The following is a 16,496-nucleotide window of genomic DNA, read 5'->3' on the forward strand; positions in this document are numbered from 1 at the left end:
CAAAGTAAATACAAATGACACAGCTTGCATAATTTAAAATATCAAAAGTGTTAGTGAAGTATAATTTTTTTAATGTTTAGTAAAACAATTTGGAATGAATTGTTTAAATTATTATTAAACTAGAATAAATTATTTATTTAATTTAGCAGGATAAATTGTTTTTACCATTTAGTGCTACACTCTGTGAAAGATTAATTGCAGCCAAACATGTTCACTCAATCAAAAAACCAAAAATCAACACCCTTCCAATGACTGAAATTCAATATGCATACCTCTGAATATAGCTGATACTTAAACATCCCTTAGGAAGAGGGATTTGAATCTCATGCTGAGGTTACAAGGGGCATCACTTGGAAGATCTTTTATTTTGAGATTCTCAGTTTGTATCAATCAAGATGCCCTTAATGCTCCCCCTCCTCTTCACTATAGACAAAGCTTCTTCCTGACTCTAGGCCGCAGACCTTCCCTTTCGTAGAGCATTTACTTTAGAAAACTTGTAATTGTAAGTTCTTTCTCTGCCCTGTTGAGATGTAAATCTTTTTAAAAGCCTCTTGTAACTTTTACAATCAAGGAAGGGTTCTCTCAAGGAAGTGAGATGCATTTATTTGAAATATAATCATCAAAGGTGACAGTACTCTTATCTCTCAGTTTCTCTGAGAGAGTAGAGACCTAACTTCTGCAGATTCCTTGCTCCAAGTTGTGAAACTGCCTTCTGTTCTAAAGCTATGACAAGCTTATTTTTCCTTTGGATAAGCCAATTGAGCAAACACAGATGACCTATAACATTCTCCAATAAATTTCCACTTGCCAACTCCAGCCCTAAGGAATATTCCCACCCTCTACTACATAGGAGTTAAGTTTAGACTCAGTTCCAACCTCTCTCCCCTATCACAATAACCTTTAAAATTTTCCTTGCCTGACTAATTTTGTCCAGTGTAATTTTTCCCTTCACAGAATCAGTGTTCAAATTATGTTGGTTATTTATGAACTTATTTTCATATGGTGAAAAAAGCAAAATAAATAAAAATACCTGACCATGAATAAGATAACCTGGAGTGAGTTTATTTTCTCCATTTGCAAATTATTAAAGGTTATAGTTAACATTTCTTCCTGTGATCAAGTAAACATTAGCAACACGCTAAAGAAGAGATAAATGCTTTTTCTAGCACTTAGACTGAATGTTTGTGCTCACCACTCCGTTCCCAATTCTTATATTGAAACCTACTCCCCACTATGATGATATTTGGAGGTGGGAACTTTGGAAGGCGATTAGGCCGTGAAAGTAGAGTCTTTGTGAATGGAATTATTACCCCTATAAAAGAGACCTCAGAGAACTATCTTACTCTTCTCCTGGGTGAGGTCACAGCAAGAAGAAAACCATCCAAAGTAGGTTCTCACCAGGTACTAAATCTGCTGGTACCTTAATCTTGGATTTCACAGCCTTCAGACTATAAGAAATTTATCTGTATAAACCACCCAGTCTTTTGTATTGTTGTTATAGTAGCCCAAGTGGACTAAGATAGCACCTTATGCTAACATAGCATCATCAGATCCATTTTTGTTTTCCTTCAAAAGGACAGACATAGTGAGGGCACAATGTATGCATAATTAACCAGGAGCATGAATAAATTTGCCCTGAAAAATACTTTCTAATATTTTGTAAATAGATACCTCTAAGAAAAAAAAAATATGCTAAGGTATGTTCTTATAGTTTGTAGTTCTGGAAAACATTAGCACATCAAAAGATGAATCAATTTAAATGTGAAAGAACAAGATTTATATATAAAGCATATGCTAATTATTATTCTAAAATGTTAAAGCAGCTAGCCCTTATGAGATTTGTATAGATATATCTTCAAATGGCAGTGTGTGATCAGCAGTGAGAACACACTGTCAGTCTGCACGTCTTTTCTTGCTAATATGCCTTTGATAGAATACTAATGTTACAAGAATTATAACCCCATTCACTAATTTATAGTTGCTTTGTGGAAGTGTTCACCATTGAGTTTTTCATTCAGAGTTCATGCCACTCAATTTTATTTTTGTTAGGAAGGGCAAAATGAAAGTCAGAAGCTATCAACAAAAAGGCCAACAGATTTGCTTACATAAACATGAAGACATACTCTGTATTTAAATATGTCTCATAGACAAACAACATTTGGGGGGGAAATGTTCACAGCAAATATAGAAGGCAAAGATCAATATATAAAGATTTCCTAAAGTACAGAAAATTAGCAGGACAAAGAAAAGATAGAAGCAGTTGATTTAAAGAAATAAACTATAATTTATCAACAGAGATGCCCAACAAAATCACCAAATGTTAGTGAAAATTAAAAGAGTTTAAATTGTTTATATGTTAGTATATTTAAAAATATAACATTGTTAATACACAGAATTATTGATAGTAGAGTGATACTTTACCTGAAAAGTTGATTCCTACAGAAATATTCAGAATTTTTGCATATATATGAATGTTCACTGCAACATTGTTTATAACAGTCACATGTTACAATATAGTATAATAAGATCTATATCCACTTAGGGAATGGTTAAATAAATTGTGTATTATTCATATAAGAGAAAAATTATAAAATTATTAAAAATAATTACCAGGAGCAAATAGATCTGAAAGTATGCTTTAGGATGAGAAGTGATTTTTTTTTGTTTTTATTTTTTTAAGTAAAATAGCAGGTTGCAAAGTTGTATATAAGAAAGTATATTTTATCCCAACATATTAAAAACAAATATATAGGGGCATCTGAGTGGATCAGTTGGTTAAGCATCCGACTTGGCTTAGGTCATGATCTCACAGTTGGTGCTGAAAGCTCAGAGCCTGGAGCCTGCTTCAGATTCTGTCTCCCTCTCTCTCTCCCCCTCTCCCTCTTGCACTCTGTCTTTCTCTCAAAAATAAATAAACATTAAAAAAATTTTAAATAAATATATACACTTTTATCTACTCATACAAATATACAAAAATATTTTGTGCATTCATATCATAATTTTTATAATTGTCACCTATGGGGTGTTGAGAGATTTAAATTAGAATATATTAACATACTGTTAATTTGCTTACATTGTTTTGCTTCTGAAAGAGGCAAAATATAAAAGGTTGACATCAAAATTATCCCCCAATTTAATTCTTTCAGAATAGCAATTTTATTTGGAGTAAACATTTATATAAAGTTATATTTTTAAAAATTTCACTGATGGAGAAATAACAGTATTGAGTTACTATTATTAGATACATCATTTCTTTGTAAAATTATATAATGACAACTCTTATGCGGTTGATGATACAAAATTTTAAAAAATTATTTTGAATTGATCACTTTGGGGGGAATGATTAAAAGAGTTATTAGAATTTACTATGGATTCTTATACATCTTAGCATTTACTATGAATTCTTATCAGTGGTAGTTGACTGGAGTCCATGGTGACCACTTATCCAAAACCAGATGCTCTTAGGACATACCTGATAATTACATTTTTACTAGATAACACTTATTTCTGACAATACCTTGCTTACCAAGTGGATCCCATATTACCCCTTTCATAGGATATCACATTTGAGAGAGCAGATTATCTATGATCTTGAACTAACCTTAATTTTCAAAGCCAGCCTAGCCGGTACAAGAGTTGGATATAAACTCCCATCTGCTTTTAGTGTTTGACTCCACTACCTTGCTGAAACTGAACCTTCCTTAGTCATACAAACTATTTCTTGTGTTTTCAGCAGGTATTATAATTCAATCACATCTTCTTTTGTTCTTGTTTTATAAGTACTTGTATCACTGTTCACTACTAGAATTTTAGAGTTATCCATGTCAGAGACCTTCAGTTTAACCCCTCCTTGCATATTCATTCATACTCTAGTAGAAAACACTTACAGTGGGGACTGCAATCTGTCCAATCTGCTTTTCCAAAGCATATGCTAAACCTGAAACCTTCAATCAACAGAGCTTTCTGTCTCCTGGTTTCTGAATAGATTGATGGCAAAATAAATAGCTAACATTTCTAACATTATAATGTACCAGGTAAACTTCTAAGTTATACTCTTATTTATTTCTCAGAGATAGTTAAGGTAACTGGAATTTTATTCTTTTTTTACAGATTCAGAAAGTGAAGAACAAAAGTGAAAAAGGTTATCCAATATCTTATTTCTGGTAAGTAGGACTCTGATCTGAATCCAGGCTATTAGCCTTCAAAGTTTTGTTTTCATTCCTTTTTAGGTTTGGTTTGGTTTGGTTTGGTTGTGTTGTATTGTATTGTATTATTTGTTTCTGCCTTTTGACTGTACTTCAGATAAGTTATAAATTCAATTTCAAAATAAGAAACTTGTTAGAGAGTTGAGATTCAAAACCATGTGGTCTGACTCAGAAGGCATGCTTTGAACTATTGTTCCGTACTCTCTAGGCCCATTCCCTGTATCTATATCTATGGTTTTACCTACCTGTCAATGTATTTATATTTATAAAGCCTCTATATGTACACAGACACATATGTGTACATGCTTAATTTGCACGGCATGCACAAAGGCATAGTTATTGTATTTCAGGGAAAATATATACTTCATGAATTACACTTTTCCTAAAAACTAGTTCATACAACCAAATGGAGACAAATACATGGGGTTCATCTTGTTCCTGACACTGGTCTACATATGAAATTAGTTCCTTCTCTGTGAGCAGAGACAATTTACTATCACCATCTGGGATTGAAAACTAAGAGTTTCTTTGTTCTCCAAGCAGAAACAGAATCTTCAGGAAACCCCATAGTTGCCTATGCACCACTTTCAGGCACTTTCAGGGAGTCAAGTGAGAGTGTTGCCTCTAAGAATCTCTAGAATTGAACTTAGAGGTCTTCTGTCTTACCACCCACTGTTAATACATGGGATACATGGCATTTGTGGGTTGGATTTGGTGATTAAAAGAGAGGCTATAGGGACACTGGACAAAGTTACTCAACTTCACTAAGCTTAGATTTCCCCCTCTATAAGTTAAGAATAGGAACTAAACACTCTACTGCTCATAACAAGCTTCTGAAAATTATAAGTCCCCAATAAAAACATAAATTTCCACAAAAAAATTACTGTCATAATTGGCATCAAAGAAAAAGTGGTCTTTTCTGAGAGAAAAGGAGAAAGTGCAAACAGTGTAGGTTAGGGGCAGAACTGGAACATAATCTGAGGTGAGCCGGAGGAAACATGCCACTGGGGAAAGCAGAATTAAATAAACAAGAGCCCTGGAATGGAAGGGAGACCTAGGACCCCTTTCATCCTGTGCCTACGGTAAAAAGAATATGGAGACAGATGCTGAAATTTGAAGAACTCCTTTAATTTTTAATTCAGCATTTTACAGGATGACTCAGGGGTATTTGACCATATTCTAAAACTATAAAGAAATTCCTGAGAATATTTATTTTCATTCTCTTGTATAAGAATACATTGAAATCTGAGAATTTTCAGGAAAAATGTTTATAATTGGAAACAGATCATTATGAACTCTTATGAAGAACTCTGTTGTTACAAAAAAAAAAAAAAGCTATGATGCAGACATGGTTTTGTTCATCTGAAATCTCTTGTTTCAATGCTGGGGTGCCTGGGTGACTCAGTCACTTAAGTGTCCGACTTTTCGTTTTGCTTAGGTCATGATCTCACAGTTTATGGGTTCGAGCCCCATGTCGGGCTCTGCACTGACAATTGGGAGCCTGCTTAGGATTCTTTCTCTCCCTCTTTCTCTGGCCTTTCCCAGCTCATTCTCTCTCTCTCTCTCTCTCTCTTTCAATAAATAAATGAATTAAAATAAATTAATTAAACCTCATATTTCAATGCAATGAATAGATGTAGAATGGTGTCCACACAGGGGTAAGTGTGGGTATTAATAAGAAGTTTAATGCCTTCTCTTTCATACATTGAAAGCAGTCAGGTGAAGACCTATCATAAAAAGCAGTGATAAATACCAGAGATACAGATATGTATATCTATATGGATATGTATATCTATATTTATCTAACTAAAAAGTTAAGGCTTCAAAACATTATACATACAGAAGTCCTAATACATCAATGAAGAGTAGATTACTAAGCCTGCCAAAGTTTATACTGACCAAAATGCATGAGGATATTCATATATATATATATATATATATATATATATATATATATATACTTGTTGCATTGTTTTTAATGGCAAAATTGGAATCAATATAAATTCAAGGCTTAAGGAATTAATTATGATAATCCCATGAATTAAATTATGATTTATTAATTATAAAGAATAAGGTAGATCTAGGAGTACAGATAGGGGAAAAAACAAATCTAGAATAAAATAAGTAAAAAGTAAATACAGGTTAGTACGTGTGTATGCATATATAAATATACATCTATTTGTGTATGTGTAACTATATGGAAAATGTGTGCATGTAAATATATGATTATGTATACTTGTTTATATATTATGAACATAAATATTAGGAATTTCTGGAAATATACAAGAAAATTTTAAAAATGGCTGCAAACAGGAGCTTGGAAGATGAGAGTGACAGATCAGAAAACTTTACATTTTATTTTATTTTATATCAGTTTAATAGTTTTTTTTCACATACAGACTTTCATTTAGAAAATGTTTAAAGTAGAAAAAAAAAAACAACAACCCTGTCAAGAAAGACCAAGTGGAAAATGGATTCCCAATAAAATGGAATTTTAGGGCAAGAAAAGTCTAAAAGGCTACTGTTATTTGAACAATGGCTAGTTACTTGCATTTTTTGGCATTGCTACTCACTGAATCTGGGTTTTCTTCTGCACTCCATACAGAGCATGCCCTACACAATTTTATCATAAAACATCTACTTCCCACATACATTTTAGGACAAGGTACCACCAGAAACAAATCAATACAAATACATCAGGGACTGAATAATCTCACTAGTGGGTGACACACAATTTACAGAATTCTGCCAAACAAAGGAGCTGAATAGGCTAGGGACAAAGCAAATGAGTAAGAGTTAAGGAAGAAATATTTTAAATATTATAATTGATTCAAACACAGTACTGTGTTTTCTGCAGAAGAAAATTATCATTTAGATAATTTTATCTAGTGTATTTTATCTTCAAATAGAGTAGTGCACTTGCTAAGTATTCTGGTAGCCATGGAGGGCTGTGGACAGCAGGTACTGAGAACACCTGAGCCTTGCAGATCCCAGGGTAGCAATGGCCCTAACTGGTCACTTCCTTTGCCAGAAGTCTAGAAAGAATTTGCAGCGTGACCACCTGACTGCTGAACTTACATTCTAAGCACCAAACTTTAAAGAGCCATAGAGGAGTCCCCACTGTACAAGGGGAGCAGAGAAGAGAAACATGTTAAATGAAAACTTGCGGGACAGTAGAATAGGATATAAATCCCATTTAAATCCCAGATATGTGAGCAAGTCCCCAGAAGTAGTAATAGATGTAAAAACTGGACATACCTCATTTCTCAAAAATCACAATACATAAAAGTTTCAGGGATAAGTAGAAAAACTGTTAGAGAAAATGTTCAGTGAAATCCAATTTCCAATTCAAATATGGCAGGGCTGAAACACACACTCTTTGTCCAGGCAACAATGCCTCTTGCTTCTTAAAGTAGGGATACATTTGGTTAAGGACACCAGATGGCTTTATAGTACAACTTTGTAAACTGTCCTTTTGGGTTAAAGTCTAGGTATTTGCGGATTCAAGGCCTGTGAACAGCAGATTCCAAAGGTCCAAAAGTCTGGCCCTTCCTTTCCAGAAACAATATCAAGCACGTAAAATCTCCTGTCATATTACATTGTATATTGTGCAATATGGAAGCATATTTTAAATACTCTTAAGGCATTTATTTATTAAAATGTTCTCTGCCAAGATTTCACATTTAGCTTGAAATTTATACCAGTCTTTGCATTTCTCTGCTGAGGTCTGTACCTCAGCATATTACATAAAAACACCTTCTCCAGCAATCGGTGTTACCACCGTCCACACGGGGAGTCTCATGGCCAGCCTCCGTTCCCCCTATGAGTGGCTAGATGTTAATACTGCTCTGCTACAAGGTGGCAGATCCTAATTCAAACTCTTTGGAAAAGAGTGAAACTTCTGCAGAGTGTACTTCAAAAAGAGGTACTTACTGCTCATGAAAAGAAACCAGTGAGTCCTCCAAGGACAATCAAAAGGAGTATTTTACAGTTAAGCGCATGGTTTGGAGTGAAGAATTCAGATGTTTCCCTGCTGGTCCAGGCTGTTAATACTCTTCTGTTCCTCTTGTGGGCCCCCTTCACCAGGTCTCACAAAGCCTTCATAAAGGTATAAAAAATGTCCACAATCCTCTGCAATACAGGGCTACTCCCCACTACCACCTCATTCTCCTAGCAAATCAATTCAGTGTTTCTTAGCTTTGCAAAGTGCAAATCTCTCTCTGTCTCCAAGTCTTCTCAGGTGAATTTCAATATGTTGACCTGCTGCATCAGTTCAGCTGCTTGTGGTCCCCAGTGCCCACACCGGGATTCTTCCTCACCCACCCACCCCCACCCTACCCTGCCACACGCCAGCCTTAGGGTCTGCAGTAGTTCTGCATGTTGCAATAGGCCTCTGTGGAGCTGCACTGATAGTGCTGAGAGGTTTCCTAGGTTTGCTCCAGCTGGGGCAGGAAGGGGAGGGGCCGCTGCAGCTCTTCCACCTGGTCAGAGGGTCAGAGCCTTTCCCATCATAGTTTGCATTGAAAAACTTCGTGAACCACTGAACAAATTCAAACTTGTCCCGAAACGTTCATTTTACTAATTTTTCCATAGGAATTATTTTGTCAACACCCATTCTCTTAAAAGCTGCTTGTAATATTTTGAAGTTCTGTATATGTTCGTGTTCCAGCTTAGCCTGGAATTTCACTTTCTTCAAGGTCATGGAGCCAGGGAACAGCATGTCCATAAACTGGCAATAGGCCACCCCTGAGCACAATCAAGCGGCCAATTTTCCTCAGACTCCTTTGCAGAGACTCATTGATCCAGGACAGCATGTCATGTTGCTTTAGGTTATCGCTGGGGACTGGTGTTAAGTAGATGTTCACTGCCGTCTTCCACTCTTGGCAGGACCACGTCCACAGCCTGTGCCTGCATTCCGTTCCGTCTTCGTTGCATTCAAACCGCCAGACCTAGCTTTCTTTGTTGTTTTTAAGCTTTTATTTTGGGGGACACCTGGGTGGCTCAGTCAATTAAGCTTCTGACTTGATTTCGGCCCGGGTCATGATCTCACGATTTGTGGGATCAAGTCCCTATGTTGGGCTCTGGGCTGACAGTAAGGAGCCTGCTTGGGATTCTCTGTCTCTCTCTCTCTCTGTCTCTCTCTCTCTCTCTGTCTCTCAAAATAAATAAATACACTTAAAAACAAACCAAAAAAATACTTTATTTTCTTTAGTAATCTCTATACCCATTGTGGAGCTTGAACCCACAACTCAGATATCAGGAGTCACATGCTCTACCAACTGAGCCAGCCAGGTGCCCCTCAGTTTAATAACTTTAAAAATTTTTGCCATGCATACATATTTTTTTTTCTCACAGCATCTACAGGTCATTTAAAATCTTGTTAAAAAAATAAAATCTTGTTGTTTACTTCCTTACATCAAGAACTTCATATATAATATTCCTCCCCATGTGTACAATAGTAAACCTTTCATTTTTGATGGAGGAAAGAAGGGCTGGGTATTTCCCCTCAATCTTATTCAGTGTAGGCTAACTAAAGTTGAACAAAATAGGAAACAGTACATAATGGAAAACCAAGCAACTGGGACTTAAAACTTCTTGAATCTCCCTTCATGTTTTTTGTTTGTTTGTTTGTTTTTGTTTTTGCTAGAGAGAGAAAGAGAGAGAGAGAGAGAGCAAGTACATGTGCACACAAGCACAGGAGAGGGCCAGAGGGGGAGAGAGAGAATCCTAAACAGGCTCCACACTCAATGTAGAGCCAGATCGCATGACCCTTGGACCATAACCTGAGCCGAAATCAAGAGTTGGACACTCAACCAGCTGAGCTACCCAGGCACTCTTCCCTTCATGGTTACTTGCTGAAATCTTGAACTAAACGGGAAAAGAGTGATAACTACAACTATAAAGAAAACAAGGATATAACTGGAAAAAGAGGGCAGTTATACTTAGTAACAGAGAAAAGGATGAAAGAAGAGTAAATTTAATGAAAAAGGAAATAATTATATTAAAATGGCTATTATAGGATTAACAGCAGGCCTGAGGAGGGCAAATACCAGTGTCAAAGGCTGTTAATGCTGATCTCAACAGGTTGATGAGAAAGTCCATGTTTCTAGGAAGAAACATAACCCCTAGCTATAATTTCTAATTCCAGACTACTCCCTTTTGAACAGGGTAGAAAAGACTCACCATCAGATCCATTCAGATAATTCCTTCTCTGCCTCAAGGCCCTAAATTGTAGAAGAACCATTAAAAAAATATAAAAAACAAAAAAACTGTGCCTTGTCTCTCCAATAAACCACTAAACCTCTCAATCAAAATGTTAAGTTTAAGAAGGCTGCAAAAAAAAAATCATAGGAAACAAATACAAAGAAAAACTATATATGTGTCTTTAGGTATGTGAATGTGAATACATGAATACACACAAAAAGGCCTGAAAGGCTAAACATTAAATTCATCATGGTTAACTCTTAGAATGATTTTCTGTATTTGACATGGAAATATATTGATTTATCTTTTTTTTAAGTTTTCAATGATAAAGTTTTATTTGATTTTATGTTATTTTTAAAAAATGAAGAAGGGGCACCTGGTGGCTCAGTCAGTTAAGCATCCAACTTCCACTCAGGTCACAGTCTCACAGTCCCTAAGTGTGAGTCCTGCATCAGGTTCTCTGCTATTAGCGCAGAGCCTGTTTCAGATCCTCTGTCCCCCTCTCTTTCTGCCCCTCCTCTATGTGTACTCTCTCTCTCTCTCTTAAAAATAAACATTTTAAAAAGTGAATAAAAAGGATGGATAAATAAGTTGACTCTAGATAGCTAGATACACTTCAGGGGAAAAAAAAGATGATCTGCCGAATTTAAGATTTTATCCAAGTTTTTAAATATAGAATTGAGTTTCGACGAACTTTTACCACTTTCAAAAGCTAAATAAAATGTGTTTTTTTATTCACAGTGCCAATTTAGGACTTTCAATATTTACTTAGGTGAGTTTACTTGTCCTGTAAACTAAAACTCCACTGTGTTGCCCTGTAATCTACATTACAGGAAAAGAATTAGCTCATAAATTATTGGGTTTGTAGTATTTTGTGACTTCCAATCTAGCCTTTACTATTAATAAAGATAGTACTTTTTCTTCATCTACTGTATGTCTGTCTTAGTTCACAATTAGTTTAAAAGGGAGGTGCTCTTTAGTAAGTCTGTTTTAAATATTTCACATTTTATCAGCTATAAGCATTTATGTTCTGCCTCCATGGAAAATAAACCATAATTGATCCTATTTACTCATAGAATTCCCAAAAATAAGACATCAGTCATTCATATTCTCTAAAATGAAGTAAATCTATAAATTAATAATAAAAGTTTAAAATTAAAACACACCAGATTGCCTGGGTGGTTCAGTCTGTTAAGCGCCAGACTTAGGCTCAGGTCATGATCTCACAGTATGTGGGTTCGAGCCCTGGGTCAGGCTCTGTGCTGACAGCTTGGACCCTGAAGCCTGCTTCAGTTTCTATATCTCCCTCTCTCCCTGCCCCTCCCCCTCTTGCCTCTGTCTCTATCTCTCTCTCAAAAATAAATAAACATATTTTAAAAAAATAAATTATATTAAAACATACCAAAGAAAAAATTTTAAATAACAAAATAATTTTACTAAATATAAAAACATTATCTTTGAAAAATACATATATGAGTTTAGCATAGCTGAACAGAATATAGCTCATTTGAATCAGTGAATAAAAATATTTTTAGGGGCTCCTGGCTGACTTAGAAGTGGAGCATGTGACTTTTGGTCTCAGGTTGTTAGTTCAAGCCCCACATTGGGTGTAGAGATCACTTAAAAAATAAAATCTTTAAAAAAATATTTTTAAAACAGCAAACTTTGTCATTTCCAGACTAATCGATGTGTCCTAAGTATTCATACTATACATCATCTTAAACTCAGTGTCCTAAGGAAGAGAAGGAAGAGGAGTGGTATACCTTAAAGTTATTACATTTAAGTTCACTTTCCCAAACTTGCCTGAAATTAGCAAGGAAATAGAATCTCAAAAGATGATTAAAAATTAAACTGGCTAAAATTTGTCAAAGTACATATCTCACCAAATAGTATTTTAATCACCTTGTTAGTCATCTGTACTTCCATAAGTCTGATTTTTATTTCTTATACATATGTGAAAACATTCCTGCTTCAGAGTCAAGTGGGGACTCCTAGGAGAAAGTTATGATCAGAAAAATTTCTTTTTTTTTTAATTTCTTTTTAATGGTTATTTTTGTGTGTGAGAGAGAGACAGGGTGTTAGCAGGGGAAGGACAAAGAGAGAGGGAGACACTGAATCTGAAGTAGACTTCAAGATCTGAACTGGCAACACAGAGCCTGAGGTGGGGCTAGAGTGCCCAAACAATGAGATCATGACCTGAGCCAAAGTTGAATGCCTAACGGACTGAGCCACCCAGGTGCCCTGCAGAAATGGTTCTTTAAGGCTCTGCAACAGGCAGAAGATTTGTCTTTTACTTTTCCCCTTGACTAGCCTTGGATGATGGTGTCAGGTTTCCAACATGACCCTCATATTGAGTAATTGCAGGAGAGTTTAATAAATATACCATTTTACCAAGATATGGGCAGGAAACCAATAAGGAAAATACTGGTAGTAATGGACTGTCCTTGTGCTAGCTTTAGGACATATAACCAATATGTTATATGGTTATATAACGTACTGAATATGATGTTATTCATACTGAAGCCTAAGTAGTGAGTAGAGGGATTCATAGAATAAGGGAGGCGGAGGGGAGGGGGGAGCTGGGGGGGAGAGAGAGAGAGGGGGAGAGAGAGAGAGAGAGAGAGAGAGAGAAGTATGTCATGAGATATAGCCAGCCAAGAAGACCCCACAGAAGAGAACCAGGATTTACCTTATTCTCCTAACTCTACTGGTATTTCTACTAATGCTCTTTATCTCTAGTCTTAACTGTAGCACAAACGATCCCATTGGTGAAATCCATGGAGGTCATAGAGGTCAGTCTCCCAGGGCATAAAGCAGGGTTGGGGGAGAGTGAACATGTACCTGGAAGGACAGTCAAAATAGACAAAGCTCACATACGATGACGAAAACTACAAACATGGAAAATGGTATTTGGCATTAATACTAAGCCTCAGAACTGGCCTATATAATAATTCTTCATCTTTGAGAGAGCATTCCAGTGTCTCAGCAAGAAGAGAGGGTAGTGAGGACATCGATGATATTGAACCAGATATAAAACTTTGTGGTTTTCATTGCATTCAGCCCTTTTGGCAAGCCACCTTTAGAAATATCTTAGCCTCTTAGTAAAATAGATTTACCCTAAATTAAACCATTTAAGGATTCCTTTCTATTTACCTTGAAGAAACACAATATGAAAACAAAAATATGGCCTCCAATCAAGATCTTACAACATAAACGCCTGGGGAGAGGCAATTGTTAGCCTCAGGCTAACCTTCCTGCAGCTATAGGAACCTCCTATAACTGCCAGAATGGTAGCAGTTGCCTTCCTTTTTAAAGAAGTGTCATATAGACTTCATCAATTTCGATTTGAGTAATATGTTGTTTAGAATATGCAATGAATTTGAGATAGCATACAAATTGGCTTAAGAGAGTAAGAAATGTGTTAACTGCTAAGTAGTAATACATGTTGTCACTTTAAATAAATGAAACATTATGACAATAATATAATTTCCTGCTTTTAAGAGTGTATCTTAGAAGTGTATAGCCCTGTTTCTGATCTAATCAGAGAGGTGATCCTGTTGGGGGTTGTTCTGCTTTACCAGTCAGAGTTGAAGATTTCATCTGAATCAGGGCACAGGGCTGGTGTGGTGTATGCTGTGGACAAAAATTAGGGGAAAGGAGAACCAGTGTGGTGTGTATTCTACTTGTTGAAACAGATGATGTTTGAGACCCAATTGGAAATCTATCATTTTCCATAAGAAACACTAGGAAGTTAATATAATTTAGAATGGTATACCAAGATAATAAGTAATAGTCCAAAAGAAGACATCAATAACAGACATTGGTATGAATATATCAGAGCTACATCCATGTCAAGAGATAAATCCTGGGACATAAGTATAGTTTCTAGGAATACTAAGAGGAATAAAACAGGACTCCTCCTCAAGCCCTTAAAAATCTTGTTATATTTGGATTAAGTTAAGCTTTAACTACTTCAGAAGCAGATGGAATACATTGGCAACATTATATAATATAAAAGTATCTTTATTCATTTTTACTCTGGGATATTTATTGAATGCTATTGTGTGCAAGGTATTGTTTGGGGCATTAAGAGTATAAGATAAACAAGAAAGACAAGAATCTGATCTAATGGAGTTTACATTCAAGTTCACAAGACAGATAGTAAATAAAACAAATAGATGCATAACAAAATACATGTAATGTTATACTTTAAAGGAAACTAAAGTAGGATAAGGAGATAAAGTCAATGGAAATTATTTCAGATAGGGTGGTGAGAAGGTGACATCTGAACATGAACTTGAATGAAGTTTAAAGGCCAAGCTTAGAAATATCTGGGGGAAGACTATTCGAGAGGAAGGAAACATCAAGAGCAAAGGTCTTGAAATTGATTGGTAATTGGCAAGTTGGATAAACAGCAAGGAGTCCACTGTGTTCTAAATATGGGACAGAAATGTGCTGATAGAGGGTTGGTCAGGAGTCCAATCTCAGGGCTATACAGGCAAGGGGAAAGGGTTTGATTTTTATTCTAAATGTGATGAAAGGTCTTGGGAGATTTGGGGTAGAATAATTAGATGGCTGAGTCAAAATTGGCCACTCTGTATTGTCTATGTAGAATAAACTCTAAGGGAGGAAGATTTATTCAGGGAGGCCAGTTAGGAGGTTATTATGGTAGTTTAGGTGTGAGATGATGACAATCTTATGCCCTTAGAACTTGCGACTTGCCCTTTTAATACTAATGTCATATATTAACTTTATGGTTTTTTGAAATAAAAAAAAATCTATTCCTGTCTATATTTCTCAAATAATCATAGAGCTTTTTCACTTAGAGGTAAGAGGACCAGTTGAAACACTGGGGTCTGGAAAAAGTATATAACCTAAATGTGATTTGACACTTGCAATAAGTCTCTGATGCTTTCTCTCATTACTTGCCAAAACATCCTCCACTTACTATTTTGCATTTGCTTCGTAAAACTCAGCATCATCTTCTGCCGTCTCTGGACCAGCTGTTCTGATTGTGAAACTTCAAATAGTTTCTCTAATCACCAACCTCCCGTGACTGTGTTTTAAGTTCTGAAAACAACCTGGGATAAATTTAGAAATCAAGAACAAAGCATACATGAGACTCTAGATTTAACAGCTTGTGGCTTTTAATGGCATCTGTCACCATGTCTTTGAAAAGCTATTTATCACCACAGTTCCCTACTGCACTGTTTTGAAATGGTAGCCTTTTTATCTTCTTCACCCAAACATTTCATGTAAACAAAATCCCTAGGATGAGAATAGGAATATCATAGTTGATAACTAATTTCTGCTTTGAAAAAACTTAAAGGTAACTGGCATCAGATATTCAGACAAAATGAAATATGGAACCAGGGCTCCTGGGTGGCCCAGTTGGTTGAGTGTCTGACTCTTGATTTCAGCTCAGTTCATGATCCTAGGGTTGTGGAATTGAGTCCCATGTCGGGCTCCATGCTGAGCATGGAGCCTGCTTGGGATTCTCTCCCTTTCTCCCCCTCTGCCCCTCCTCTCTGTCTCTCTCACTCTCTCTCTCTCTCTCTCTCTCACACGCGCACACACACACACACACATGCACATATTCTCTCTCCCTCTCCCTCTCCCTCTATCTCTCTCTAAAAAAAGGAAGAAAAGAGAAAGAAATGAAATATGGGACTGACCTTTCATAATACTCATTTCCAGTGTTGCCAGATCACAGGACATCACATTAGACATTTTCTCAGCTTCGTACAAGCATGAGCAACACATGATACAGCAGAACAGATTGGCAGGTACGAGTAGGAAGTTTGATGTTAGTGGTTTGTTCCATGCCATTGAGCATGAGCATAATCCGTATGGGCTATAATTATCTCACTTGAGAAATTAGAAACTTCAGTTAAATATATTTAAGTTCCCTTTGGGGTCTGAACACTTATACATTTTTGAGCAATAAGATAAATCTTCTAGGTTTGGTTCCCCAAGAAAATGATAGCATGAATCACTAAGGATGGATTACATCTTTAGCTCTACTAATTTAATACAATTCATTACCAAGATAGACTTTTACTCTTGAAGTGCTTATTAAATTAGTAA

General features: G+C 36.0%; 1 pseudogene; it reads right to left on the reverse strand.

Moving 5' to 3' along the window:
* Positions 1-8,223: 8,223 nt before the first annotated feature.
* LOC120247205 lies at positions 8,224-16,238 on the reverse strand (annotated as a pseudogene).
* Positions 16,239-16,496: the final 258 nt, after the last annotated feature.

Source organism: Hyaena hyaena, unplaced genomic scaffold (assembly GCF_003009895.1).
Source record: "Hyaena hyaena isolate Hyena2069 unplaced genomic scaffold, ASM300989v1 scaffold_508, whole genome shotgun sequence".
Lineage (NCBI taxonomy): Eukaryota > Metazoa > Chordata > Mammalia > Carnivora > Hyaenidae > Hyaena > Hyaena hyaena.